The 15,101-nt window shown below is 37.7% G+C and overlaps 1 long non-coding RNA gene across 1 annotated transcript in view; it reads right to left on the bottom strand.

Moving 5' to 3' along the window:
* Nucleotides 1-15,101, bottom strand: part of LOC108500879 — a 356,100-nt gene that overhangs the window by 327,879 nt on the left and 13,120 nt on the right. Inside the window, exons 3-4 of the long non-coding RNA XR_001876045.1 lie at nt 7,818-7,908; nt 4,452-4,516 (exon numbers count right to left, since the gene is read on the bottom strand). This is a non-coding gene — a long non-coding RNA (uncharacterized LOC108500879). The remainder of the gene's footprint in view (nt 1-4,451; nt 4,517-7,817; nt 7,909-15,101) is intronic.

Here is a 15,101-nt window from a genome sequence, read left to right as displayed (position 1 = left end):
CCTATTTTTCCTCCCTTACCATCCTTCTCCACTCTTCCCTTTCCTTCATTCTTCCCACACTGACTTACATAAGAAAGATGCTGAAAAGAGACTTCAACAGTCACAAAAGAGGTAAAACTTAAGCCATGGATCAGAGGTATCATAGAAAGAAGACCAAGCCATTAATTTTTAAGAAAGGGAAGGGAAGGAGAAAACTTCTGACATACAAAGAAGCAGAGGAATAAAAATTATTTTGGTTTCTTATTGTACCAAAGAGTCTTCACTAACTGGTTTAATCTTAGTTCTGGAGGCATTCAAATTGTTAAGAAGGTGTACTTCATACCACATTCTCCTTTACCTGCACCACCATATGCTTCCACCAAAAAGACACAACACAGTCTATGAAATAAACCAATCAGTGCATAAAGATAATATGTGCCTTCAGTGCTGAATTTTCGATAGTCAGGGCAAACACAAGAACAAAGCACCCTGGCCAAGGAGATGGATGGTGTGACATAACCATGTGAGATTCAATCTCACGTGTATTTGTACAGGAACTCAATGTACTTGTCTGTCAGCCTGCTCACCACGGAGGCTGTCGTCCTACAGGTGTGACAGACCTCCCTTTGGAAGCTATATACACTTTTTGACAGGATGTAAGGAAAAAGAACTGTATTTTCCTGACCCTGTGGTTTGAAACTCTCTAAATTCTAAGAAAATTAGGATTGGACACCATGTTTTTCAAGAAACAATCACCAAACAAGCTTATTTACTTATTTCAAGTACAGTCTCAAAAGTCATATTTAGGATAAGCTCCCTAATGATTCATCTTTTTCCCTAAAAATAATTCATCTACTTAACGTAAAACAGGACTGAACAGAACACAATACAAATGCAGATTCCACATTGACTTAGTCCTAGTTTTTTCCTGAAAAGGGCAGAACTCAAAATAAGTTTTTCACACTGCTAATTCTAGGTCCTGTGCCCCAACAATCAAGCATAGGTTCACCCATCTCATTTAATTTACAATAGGCTGTTACATGTTAAATTAGGATGTTAAAAAAAGACAATAGGAATTTTACTAATTTGAATTAATGCTGCTTAATATTGCCAACAAGGCAGGCATTAAAAATAAACAAACAAACCAACAACATTTTGAAGAGAAAAGTAAAGGGGCTTTGCAGTTAATGACAACATCAAAAATAGAAGGTGGCACTAAAAGAGAAGAATTCTACCCAAAAGAGAGTGATGGCTTAGTGCTATGATCTCAATGAAGGCTAAATGACAATTTAAGGAAAGACACTCGCTAGGCTTAATTTAAACAGATTCTATAAATATTTGTTTGTATCATGAAATTGCTAATACCAAACTTAATGCATCTGTTCTGTCTTTGTGCAGTTACCTAGACTACAATTCTTGACACCACTGTTCTGTAATAACCTCCATCTGCTCTGCTGTCTCTGTCATTTCTTTTGCTGTAACATATTGTGACAGAGGCTTCATTTACCTAAACTTATCTTGGCAACTTGTACTTCATTAAAGAGAATCCTGCAAGCATCAGTTAAAGCTTTCTTATCTGGCCATGCATAGCTAAGCTTCATAAATCATTCTTTCACTTTCCATTCTGCAGCTTCTGGAAAGGTAACATTATTGAATTCAGATCACTGGAATAGAGCAGTACTAAAATGTTTATTGACCGGCTTTTAGGCACTGAGCTCTGCTTTGAATGCAGACAGTAATATTAGCTAAAGCTTTTGAATTTAAAAGGGATGTCACTAATATGTTTTATACATTGCCATAAATACTGTTTGATGGCAGGCCACTTTAGCAAGCTGCTACTAATATAGCAGAAACAAAGTATTAGTAGCTTATATTCCCTCCTTCCTTGTCCTTTTTTTTTTAACCATAGTGTCTGCAAATAAAGTATATATTCATAGATCTAAGAGCTCAATCACAGCTCAGTAGCACAGACTGTATATGACAAAGGCAGCAGCAATGTGCAAGGGGACCTTAAACCAACCTTTATGTTCCCACCAGATCAGCCTGGCATTGCACCAAGACAGCACTTGGTGCAACTCACAGCTGTGGAAGTGCCAGTCACTACTACAGTGGTTCCTGGTTTCTAACACAAGAGAGTAAGTGGGGTTTCTGCCTCCATCCAGACTCCTACGTAGGAATCGTGTGATAACCAGCAGTATATATACGGCACACAGTATTATCTCATGATAAGAATCATTTGTTATTAGAATGAAAATAATGATGAGCCCATTTACAGACAGACAGAGCTATTCTCTTTTGCATCAGATTCAGAAAAGAACCATGCCGGGCTGGCTGATGAGTCAAATCACAAGTGCTGAGCTATAATAGGGTAAGAGGAAAGGAACAGGGAAGAATTTATTTGCCAGACAAAAGTTAATCAACACAGAATGGCATATTTTCAGATAAAATTCAGACAATAGTTTCAAAAGAATATTTCTTGTATGAGACCACTATCCAACCTGTTCATTTTGATAACAGTAAAATACACTGGTTCAACAGTTAGGATTGAACAGTTGTAATAATGAATAACAGTCTGGGAACCTCAGAGATGAGTACAATGCTGGTCACTTGGGTTCAAGCTCTCCTCTGATTCCACAACAACTTGAACTGACATGTTCACCTTCTATGCATGCACCACTGGACTTGAGGGAATTTGGGAATAAAATTCTCCTGTTAGTGTGGTCTACTTTATATAAAGTAAGCATTATGTAGCCCAGAGAGACAAGAAAGTACATGAAGGTCAATAAAAGACACCTATCTAATCAGTAAGCAACCTAGATTTAATTACCTTTCATACATAAAAATATGTTTTATAATATAACAAAGTTCATAAAAATGCAGTGGTTTAAGATGGACAGATTCTCAGTTCCTTGGAAATTAGACAACCTCCAATAATGAGGAAAGGATCTGTGTGGGCAATGAATTACACTTCAGTGAGTGGTCATGTTCTAAACCCTGAGTTATCCAAAAGCAGCACAGAAGCTTCTGTAGCAGCTGCCTTTTTGCCCTTAAAATATCCCAATAACTGAACTAACTTCTGAATGAATGAAGTCTGAAATTAATAGTTTCAGTTCACCAAATTTAAAAAATTATTAGTTTTAAATTAATCTGAAGCAACACTGCTATATCTTTTCAATCACTATTCCCACTTCACCTGCTGAGTAAAGTAAACCTTGATTATTCACACTGGCCCACAAATCACCCATAAAGAAAAAGAAGTGGCAGGGCAATTTGGCAGGACCTATACTCCAAAAACATGTAGCTGCCTGCAACACCATTTCTCCCCCTTTAGAACACGTTCAGTACCTAATAGGAATTCTAATGAAATCTTAACTATCAAGTTGAGTCTCCTTTCATTCCCATCCCAGCTTACTGGAGTCTGTAGCCTCTAGAAGAAAGCCTATTCCTCCAATAGTGGCTCTTTTTGGTGGAGTCATGATGGGATTGCTGCAAGGATGGGTCACCAGCTTGAAAATAAACTGGCTTTCATGCAGATGGTCACATATGCCCTATGGATCATGAATACAGTCAGATCCTTATGGCTGCTATTCTCTCACTGGATTTTGCATTTAAAATACAAATTATTTCTCTAGCCTGAAGAACACTAGATATATTGCAGTGATTTATACACAAAAACTGTAACATGTTTTCCTAATCTTAGAATTTGCCTAACAAATAATATAAACTCACAGTTGAGAAATCTGTTATCAATCCAGATAGCAATTTTGTCATTAAATGATGCTTCATTTTAATTAATTATAGCACAAATAATGCCATTTTAACCAAGGGTATGTTGGGGGGTTTTTTTGCTTTTGAAGGTTTACGCTGTATCAACAACAAGTCAAATCTGCGAGGAAGGTAAAATGAAACTATTATTTTTTATGATCAAGGAAACCTGAAACTATTATTTTTTATGATCAAGGAAACCATTTTCTTCTGGGGGTTTAATGCAATTGTTTGTGCCTGCTTAATTGAGATCTTTAAAGTGGTAAGGAGTAAAAAACCCCCCCAAAAGAGCCAATAACAATATGTCTCTAATTCAGACCTTGCATGTCACTATAGTAGTACTGATTCTTTATCTGACTTTTCATTAGCAGACCTCAAGCTTTTCAGAAATCCCAGTTCTGATCTGAAGGGGCATATAATAACTTTCTTTAGACTACAGCATCAAATCCATATAAAAATAATAGGGTCTTATTTATAGTTGGTGTCAACAGTCAGACATACTCGTAAACCTTTTCCCATGAATAAAAACATCCCAAGAGTCTCTGAGGAGCTGCAGACCTGCTAAATTCACATGCCGCCTTCATTTTTGCAGCCTGAGAACATCAAAACATGTCTTCTCTTACATCTTATGTGCACAACTAGAGCATAAAACTTTTGAAAATGGGGAAAGAAATGGGAAGTTAAAGAGTAAAGTTAGACTCACTTACAGCTCAATACACGATGAATTCAAACCTCTAGATGAACTTTCAGGGAACTAGTTCATTTGCAGCTCCTGCAAACCAAATAAGTCAATGTATGAATCTTTGGATACAACGATAACTTGTGAGGTTTATGTAATGTTTGTAAAAAACTTTTTGATCCTCAGGGGAAAGGAGCACATAAGGGCAAAAATAACTATCTCTAATTATAGAAGAGCTCATACTGTATCATTTTTTAAAAATGTAACCTAGAGATTGCTAGTTTTCTGTAATTATACTAAAGATGCCTTGTACAAAACTCCTCCCCTAATAAAAATATAGAGATATGGAGAAAATAATACAAATCTCAATTTCTAAGCAATTCAGAGAGCCATACAATCATTTTTTGCTGTACAGCAGAGAGTTAAGACAATAACTATAATAACATGGATATTTATCTTATAATCTTCATATGTATATATTGCAAGCAAACTGATAATTTTCCATGTTATTAAAAGCTGTCTGTTATTTTTGAGTGCTCATCCTTATACTAAATTTTGCAAACTACAATTTTACTTGCAAAAATCTCTTTTGAAGTGAATTTTTATTTCATTTATTTTTAAATCTTCAGCAAGAAGAAGAAAAAAAAACCAGTTGTGGAAAACCAATGTTTCTTCCCCCCATTTTATTGACTTTTTGTTAAAGAAGTTTTAATACTTTTGACATTCTAGTAGGAAATAGAAAACTGACAGTGGAATGAATTCTCCTGGGGATGCACTTCTACGTATCCCTGAGAAATTCTGCTAAATTACATCAAGTGGTAAAATTCTGGGATAAAAACTTTAGCTTGTGGATTTAGGGTATATTTGCTGGATATTTACTGAAGAAGTCTCTGAAGAGTCCAAGTGGAACAAGACTTACCCTATGAGAGAAATGTGGGAAGTAGTGAAAAATTTTTCTCTCCTCTGTTTTCAAGCCCATTTGGCTGAATTCAGGTAGCACAAAAGTCAGAGTTAATTGAGACAAAATGAAGTCTAGGGAGGAAGAATGAGACCAGCATTCAAGTGTGGAGAGAGAGAGAGATGCTGAGCACAGATGCTACACCTGGGACCCAGAAGGGTAGAGCACTATCCAAAACCAAAACAACCACAAAACTGGCTGATAGTATTTTTCTACTGCCTTTGTTTCCTTGCACCTCTGAGTGATAAATAACTTGAAACCTATTTCAGCAACATATAGGCCTGGAAGTCTTTGCTTGGTGCATGTTGTTCAAGCATACAAGTTATGTTACATATTCTTCCCTGAGCAAACGAGACATAAAGAGATTCTTCCAAAGCAGTCAAGTACAGAAAGGAGTATCAGATGAACTCTCCAAAAGCATGGTAAGGACTGTGTTACAGCAGATATACCCATACTCCTCTCTAATCAAACTGGAGTCAGACCATGCTTTCAAACCCCTGCAAAATTCCCTAGTCAACACTCACCAGAAGGGCTTTTGGCTGCACCTTGTTTATAATGAAAATACACATCTATAAATGAATGGCAGTAATGCCCTGATTTTGAATATGTCCGAAGAAATTTCTTTCAAATATGTCTATAAAGCACCAAGTGATCTTAAACAGGTTTAAAATTTTATTTCATCATCATCATCATGGCTGGGCTTCGCGAACGAAGATTTGGGAAAGACTCTACCCACATTTGCTACAGGCCCGATGGTGGCTAAAAAGGCCAATGTGAGATAGACAAGTCCAGTTGCAAAAGGCACAGCAGAAAGACTCTTAGGTAGTATCGACAAGACATAATTCTTTCTGCGTTGCCTTTTCTCCTCAAGAGTGATCCTGCGTGCGTTCTCAAAGGCATCAGCAGTTATAGATGGTGTGTCTCCAGACCTCCTGATTGGAGGCCAGAGTAGACCAGTGTTGATGATCAATATGGCCAAGGCTGAGATGTTGTTTCAGGGAGCCCTTGTATCTTCTCTTTGGGGCTCCTCTTATGCGGCAGCCGGTGGCAAGTTCACCATAAAGCAAGGTCTTAGGGAGGTGGTGGTCCTTCATCCTTGAGACAAGCCCTGCCCAGCACAGCTGTGTTCTCAGCAACATGGCCTCAATACTCGTAACCGCTGCCTGTTCTAGAACAGATGTATTGGTCAGATAATCTGACCAGTGGACGTTTAGGACTGTACAGAGGCAGCGTTGATGGAAGCGTTCTAGGAGACGCAGGTGGTGGTGGTAAATGACCCATGATTCAGATCCATATAAAAGAATAGACAGCACAATGGCTCTGTAAACATTGATCTTTGTACTTTTCTTCAAGTGTTTATTACGCCATACTCTTTTGTGGAGTTTTCCAAAAGCACTATATGCCTTTGCTAACCTGTTGTCTGTCTCTTTGTCAATCTTACCATCCAAGGAGATGAGGTCACCTAGGTAATTAAACTGCTGGACTGATTTGAGCTCTGATTTGACAATGGTGATATGGGGATGATGGAAGACTTCCTGAGGTGTAGGTTGATAGAAAACTTCTGTCTTTTTCAAACTGACTTCCAGTCCAAAAAGCTCAGCAGCCTCTGCAAAGCAGGATGCGTTCTTGCACCAACCCTATTCACAGTCTTTTTCAGCATGATGCTCTAAAGGGCCACAGCAGACCTTGATGAAGAAGATATCATACTGATGGAAGCCTTTTCAACCTAAGGCGACTGAAGGTCCACACTAAGACCTTAAACCATCTTGTCCGGGAGCTGCTTTACACTGATGACGATGCCCTCATCGCCCACACAGAAGCAGCTCTGTAGCGTTTAAAATTGTAACTAGCAAGGTAAAAAATACCATTTTAGTCATGAATCAGGTTGTTTTCATATGCCAACATGCCAAATCTACAAATGTGATAGGCTAGCAAAATCATTAAAAACGATGACAGAAAGACATCTCCACAAAAAAAAACCCAAAAAAATTCCTAGCTATATAAAAACTATTGAAAACATCAAGCTACCTTATGCCAAGAATACAAAATACAGTAAAAGTTGGAAAGACAGTACAACACACAAGTCATTGCTTTAACAGGAATTCTGCTACTATTATTAAACATCTACATATCTGACAATGCGGATATCATTTTGCATGATAAAACCCCTCAGTGTCATTATCTAATCTTGTTTTAGGCCATTATTAAGTTTTTATAAAGAAACAGATTATTCATAATGTGGCTTTTCATTCACCCGTTAGCCACAAGCAGTTACTCATAATCATATTGTTGTTACCTCAAAGAATTTAATCAGGCTTTGTGTCTGGATGATCATGCAGACTATGATTACTCTGAAGGAAAAGAAACAAGAAAAAAAATAATCTGCCACTTCCCCGTTCTGTACCCTCCCTGAAAATAGATAGGAGAAGGTGCTACCTGCTGAAATTCTGAACAAGGAGATCCAAATTCTGAGCTTCTATTACAGTCCACAGCTAATGGCATGGGACAGCAGTGGGTGGAAACAGGTCTGGCAAAAAGAAATACAAAAGTAGTTAGCGATTGGCAGTAATATCTTAGCACAGGAACTGTTTCGGTACCATTCAGCAAGCATCCACTGACTCAGATGGAGTATGGCCCATTTAACATCAGATGCAGGTCTTGCTGATCGGTAAAAATACAGCACTAAGCTTGTGCTGAATTCTGCTTTCTTTGTTGCTCTTTGATAACAGCAAATGACAAAACTTGTCCTGCCTTGGAAAAAAACTTTCTCCCAAAAGCATTCCATAGCAGAAACAAAACCCTAAGCAAACAAGAGGTCTGGATTCCTTGCAAAACCACATAATGCATGCACAGTTTGAGGAACAAACATCTCGTAGGTCTTCTTCACATGTGGAGAACTCAGTGCCCTTTCAAAGGCAGCAGCCATTCCCGTAAATATACTTGCCTGAGTGTAATTAATCACCTCACAGGGCATACTACAGTAGAGCTTTACTGCTTGTATATTTAATTTTAACATGGTTGGAGAAGGAGGAGTTAAATTATTATTTGTACTAACTTCTGCAACAGCCTTCACTTCTGGTCACAGAAAGAATATATGGTTAAATATCAGTGCTATGTATTTAAGACAAACACTATTTGTATACAGGGTTTCTTTGTGTTCCTCTAATTAGTCAGCAGAAGGGATGTTTTTTTCATTGCCATTTATTTTTGCTGCACTATACTAGTTCCCCACACCCCTAGATGCTTTCTTAACTTGCCTTAAATGCATTCACCTTTCACACCTGTATGGAACATACCAGTTTGTGTTATTACAGTTTCTACTGATACCTCCAAGATATAATGTTTTATATCTTAACAAAAATCTTCAGTGCAGTAAAACAAATTGCAAGAAAAGCTTCTTTTAGTTTTTGAATTGTCTTTATAAAGTATATCACTAAAGCAAACCAATGCTATAGGGCAAATGGCAACTGTATGAAATTAATACATTCATTGAAATTGTTCATACTTGAGAGGCCCCTTCTTTCCACGGAAAAGGGTTAAAAGCATTTAATGGTCTGGGTTAATAATGGTCAGGTTACTGAGTCAATTGAGTGATGAATTGAGAAAAATCTTTAATGCCGGATAGAGTGCTTGACCTGCACTTTCAAAGGCAAAAGCTAAAAATGCCTTTCCTTTAAAACACCGAGCAACCTTTGGTGATCTGTGCTTATGCAAATGTTTGATTGACACCTGTCTGGTGGGTCACTATGATGAGCAAGACATTGGTTATTCTTAAACCTGAAAAAAAATTATGGAAAAAACACAGTGCACTGATAATCAAGACCAGAATTTTCAGGAAACATCTTTAATTTATTCTCAGGGGAATTTAATAGCCTGCCTTCCAAAAGGTTTGGCTTTTTTAAGTCCCAGACCTAAAAGGGTAACTTTTTCATCCATGTTTATGCTTTAACACACATCTTTAGCAGCAACATCCACATTACCAAAACTGAAATCACAGAAAGAAAAATATCAAGGGAATACTTCACTTGCGAACAATTGCAGACGACGATATTTTCTGACTTAAATAGAGGCCCTACTGTGAGCATGGGGGAAAGGATGAGCAGAGATGAGAAAACATAAGTGCAACCTATGGCATGTTAGGCAGGAGGTGTACTCTAGTACACAGAGAGGTTCAGCTGGGAGCCATCTCTGGGAAGAGCAGCAGATGTAGAAAAATGCTATTGCTAGAAATTCAGCATCACTGCTTTTTGGGAAATCAAAGCAATGTTATCTCTCAGATTCACTTACTAAGTACCTATAGTTTTTGACCCTGAGTATTCCCATTTAAAAAAAAAAAAAATAAACAAAGTATAGATGTATCACTCCAAATATACAATTTATGCTTCTTATGTCTTTATCTACAAAGTTTCTTCCTATGAAAGGAAAAAAAATTGGTGTTCAAAGCTTCCTCATATGGTGAAAAAGCTGAAATACGAAATTCAAATTAAAGAATGCCTTTCTAGCTTTAAATTAGGAAAGCACTTGAGCTCAAGCACAGTGTTAAACACCACACCATGGACAGTGTCATGGTCAAAGAGATTATTCATACATTTAGACATATTTGAGTGTCTTCACGAATTTAGACTCTTGAACTAGTATTAAGTACAGCTATGTGAAGCTGAACTTTCACAGTTCTTAGCCTGGATCTGAAACGTCCTCACCTTGTGGCTTTGGCTTATTCATTTGTATAGGCACCTTCATTTCCACTTGTAAGGTAAAAAAATATTTAGCTGCATCACCACAAGTGTATTACCTGAAATTTTTTACATGCTTTGAAGATGAAGGAAACATACATTTACTTAACATGATATATGTTATTATTAAAGCTATGCCTAAGCCAGAAAGCTTAATATTTTCAATTTATAAACGAGATCAGAATTAGCTACAAACTGCTCTAGAACCATCACAACTTGCTCTTCTGTCTAGGTCTTATATCTTTCATCAGGAGTACTGGACAGCAATAATTAAAAAACTGTTACTGCTTCATTCATAACCATGACTGATGATATAACCTGGGTTTTAGGAAAAATAATAAAGATCCACATGTTTACAAAAAGCAAATGTTAATGTATGAGTTCTGGAATATCATAATTCAAAAATATCATGCACCTTTAGAGAACACATGTGTAATCTATTTCCTTTGGGTCTAGAGAGAGCTAACTTTTATATTTATTTTTCTTAAAATACACTGTTTGTTCCTCCATAGAGGACAGCTTTTGGTTCTTACATTTTTCTGTGCGTGCCAAACTTTCTTATATCAAAACGATGGGAACACATAGTACAAAGCACTAGCAAACATCAACGAGATAGTTATTGGCAGACAGTGTTTTGACATGTAAATAATTATAGGAGTCTATCTTTCCTTCAGTCTGTAATCGCAGGGTAGAGAGGAGGACAGGTGCATATTTCAAGCTCTGTTAAGCACTAAAATTTTAAAGTGTCTCTCTGGACCTGGATTTGGATTGATGGTTGATGTATCATCAGTTACTCAGAAATCTTGAAAAATTCTGTTAACAACGCAGCCAACATCCTACAAACATTGTCCCTTGTACTTTTTCCTATCAGCAGTTAACACAAAGAGTTGCTTCTAACTAAACTGCAGTGCAGGGGGAAAAAAGTAAATAGATGCAGCAATGAGCTGAGCTACTGGATAAACAGAAAGCTTGCAGGAAGAAAGTGAATAGAAGCAAAATGAAGATAAAGAACCAAGACATACACTGTTGGTAAAGGAAGCAATTACCAAACCACAAGCAGTCTTTATTTTGCATGAAGTCATCTGCACTTCTAACACCGGCAAAAAGACTTCTTTCATTAAAATAACCTAATTTGGCCAAATGACATTGGGTCCTTTTAGCTTGGACTTGCTCAATTTTTACAGAGAATTCAGCAACAGCTTAGAGCACAATTTCGGTATTTTGCAAAATGAAGAGACTTCTTGGTCCAACAGTGTCATGTGTTATTTACACATTAATCTAGGACATGAGCTTGTTCATGGACTACTCTAGGAAAGAAATAGCACGCTAATACAGAATTTTCATCCTGAATTACTCCAGTAGATTCCACATCAACATAAGAGCAAATTTTTCATATAAAGTAATTCTTGGAATAACCCATAACATCACGAAGTAGGTAAAAGATCACAGCATGTTTAATGAACTATATGGGTACAGTATTTAACTTCTTCATCAAGAAGCTTAGTAACCTCAGATCAACAAATAAGCAAGATTTTTCCAGAGATGAAATCTTAACAGTGTTTCTCCAGTATTACTTGATACCATTCCTCAGATTCCTGTCCATCACAGTTATACAAATCAGTTATTATTAAGTGCAGTACATGTGTCCAAGGAACAAGTATTTAGGGGCACACACAAGTATGCTGGTAAAAATACTGTTTTCAGGCCACATTGTGCATTGGTTCATGCTCTCAACCAATATCCACAGGCTCTGTTTCACACATGCTTGGAAAAACAAGTGAGAAGCGTCTGCTATGAATTATCTTTTCTATTACCCAACCAAGCTAAGTACTAAGGCAAAGGCAACTTTCAGCTCCAGTAAGTCTCCCTGGAACAGCTGAGAGCTAAGCTGCACAACAGCTTTGCTGACTCAGACAATGAGGCCTTGGGCAGACATTGAATGTCCTTAATTTCTCCATTCACCTACTGGAGGTTTTGCCCCTGCTGGCAGGCATGCTGAAGTGCTAGCTCTCTATTTATTTCAGGCCATATAAACAAACACAGCTGGCCTAGTTTGAAGCAGATTAAGAAAAACTACAAAACCTTCATGGGCAGACTGCACGAATAGCAAGCTCTACATATAAACATAGAAGAGCATTTTCCAGCCACCGGGGCTATTTGGGCCTCAAACAGCTACAGAGATTAAACCTGCTGATTGCTGCTTGTATCCTCTTGTCCACATAAAATATGGACTAGCTCTTCTGGGAAATGCTTCATCTCTACTGTCCTCAGAAACACCAGGGGTAATTATGTGAGGCCTCCAAATGTTCACCATGCTTCAGGAAGTCAGTCTTCTACAGAAACAAGGAGTAAATTAAGAGTTCGCTTGAATTTAAACCCGAAGCTCAACTATACTAGTTATCCTGTGATTGTAAGGTGTTCAGACTAGAACTTGAAATCTTGCTCTATTTTGAATGCCAGTAGAGTGCATGATTGAATTTCACTCATGGAAATTATTGGGAAAAAACAGAGTGATCAATGAATTACAGCTTATCCTCAGTACAGTCCATGACCAAGGTATAAGAGTTAAGGGAAGATATTTGTTTCTGGAAATCAAAGACTTAGAAGCTGGATGAAGAGTTTGAAGATTTGGACCTTGTGATTGAGAAATGAGAAGAGTACAAATAAAACCTACAGAGACATACACAATAATAAAAAAAAATAAAATACAAATTGGATAGTACTATTTACTGCAATTTATAATACAAAAATAAATGAACAGACAGTGATGTTGAAAAAAAACAATTTAAAAAGAACAGGGGGAAAATATATGGCACATAATTACTAGTGGTATTTTTCCTGGGGGTATTATCAAGACCAACAGGTTAGCAAGATTCAAAAAGGATTTAGATATTTATACGCATAATGAGAACATCCACAGCTACCTTAGATGAGATTAAAATACACAACATTTGAGATATAAACCTCGATGCTTCAGTGAATAAGTCAACTTCTTGCTGGTGGCCATTAGAAAAAAATCTTTCTCAACAGCCAAACTGCTCCAGAACTGCCATTTCTGCAGCATAACTACTCATTATGGTGCTTCCTCCACTTATCCTTGAAGCTGCTGGTGATGAGCATTCAGTCAAATTGCCAGAACAGACAGACTTGCTTTGGCCATTTCTACGTTTAAAGTTAAAAAGAAAATAAAAAAGGTATTTTTATACAGACCAATAAGGGTGGTGATTGCAGAATTTGAAAAGGAGCTTCGTATCTCAAAATTTCCTTTAACTGTCATTAACTGTAAGGTTTAAGGTACTGTAAAAGCCTTGGCTTTTACAAAAATTTGTGTAACATCTTTCTCTAAAGCCTATTTGGCATTTTGCCCTACCTCTTAACCTCTGGGCCAAACTCCCCACAATAGCCAGCCCTATTGTAAAACACACAGCCCCGTGTGCTGAGGCTGTTCCTGTCAAACACATAACAGCATGTCCCCAAATTCTGCTTTCCTGCAGCTTACCACTCACTGAAATGTGACACTTGTCCTCATGTGTCACTAATGGGACAGCCCCTTGATAGCAATTCTCAAATTTACCACACTTTTACAGAAGGCCATGCTTTACCAGGTTTCCTAGTAGTCAGCCCTCCTTCCTCCCTTGCAGTACACTAATGCTATTTCTACAACATTGTCTTCCCAGCCTTCACAACTCCTAATAAATACAAATTCCTTCAATCTGTCCCAAAAAGCAAATATCTCTTTTCAACAGCTAACCCAGTTCATGGGAAAAGCTTCAAAGACAACCAAGATTCTGAAACAATAATCTGACAACAGGACATTTTGATATTCTATTCTGTCACTTATGCTTAGCCTGGAAAAATGCTTGGACTCAATGTCAACATGCCACACTGACATGAAGAAAGCTATCTGTGGAACAAGACAGTCCACTGAAAAGTCCTATAACCTCAAGGCTTACTTTCAATTGAAAAAAACAAAACGCTAAAACAAAACACTAAAGAAATATAAAAAAAAAACCAACACAAAACAAACCAACCAACCAACTAACCAAATAAACCCAAAACAGATGATGAGGAAGTATCATAACATGAAAAACGGGTTGAATGAGTTGCAGGCCCTGTTTGAAGGAACCATTTCAGAAATTTGGCCTATGACTATTTAACATAAGACAAGGCACAGTTCTCAGAGCAAGGACTGAATTCCCAAAGATGAGCATCTTAAATATTAGGTTGACAAAACTGATAAAACTTACTCTCCTCAGTGTGGAATAATGCATTGTTAATGCTGCTCGACTGTTCAGAAAGTCTTCCTAGAAAGACAGAAGACTATTTCTTAAATTTAACCCTCCCTTCTTACTCCAACCCAGAAGTCCAAAGATTGACTCCCTTCTATGAGAAAAAGCACGTATCTAAAACCTACAGGAATGTGCTGGTTTCCACATAATACGTTTTGTATAGGGCAGAACATCAGATTCTGCAGCTGTCAGTTCATCTTGCTCACAGCACATCCATGAGACCACCAGGCTCCTCATGAACAGTTTTTCCACAAGATGGGACAATTTGGAGCAGTTCAGTTCTGAGTCATAGGAACTTTCAGGCTGGAAATGGCTTTTAAGATCACCAAGTCCAACTGTTAACCTAGCTCTGTCAAGTCCACTACTAAAAAGTGTCCCTAAGGACCACATCTGCCCATGACCACATGGTCACAGCCCACATAGCTTTATGAGAGGAAAGTCCTGCTTATCAAACCTGATTTCCTTTTATGACAAGGTAACCCACCTAGTTGATCAAGGGAAGCCAGTTGATGTAATCCTTTTGGATTTCAGTAAAGGTTTTGATACTGTCTCTCACAGAATCCTTCTGGAGAAAATGTCCAGCACACAGCTGGATAAACACATCATGTGGTGGCTGAGCAACTGGCTCACAGGTCAAGCACAGAGGGTAATAGTGAATGGGATAACATCAGTCTGGTGACCTGTCACTAGTGGGGTTC

Source organism: Lepidothrix coronata, unplaced genomic scaffold (genome assembly GCF_001604755.1).
Source record: "Lepidothrix coronata isolate B3197 unplaced genomic scaffold, Lepidothrix_coronata-1.0 Scaffold96, whole genome shotgun sequence".
In the NCBI taxonomy this organism is placed as follows: Eukaryota; Metazoa; Chordata; class Aves; order Passeriformes; family Pipridae; genus Lepidothrix; species Lepidothrix coronata.
Note: the sequence above shows the minus strand (reverse complement) of the source record. Positions and strands in the feature narration are given on the sequence as shown.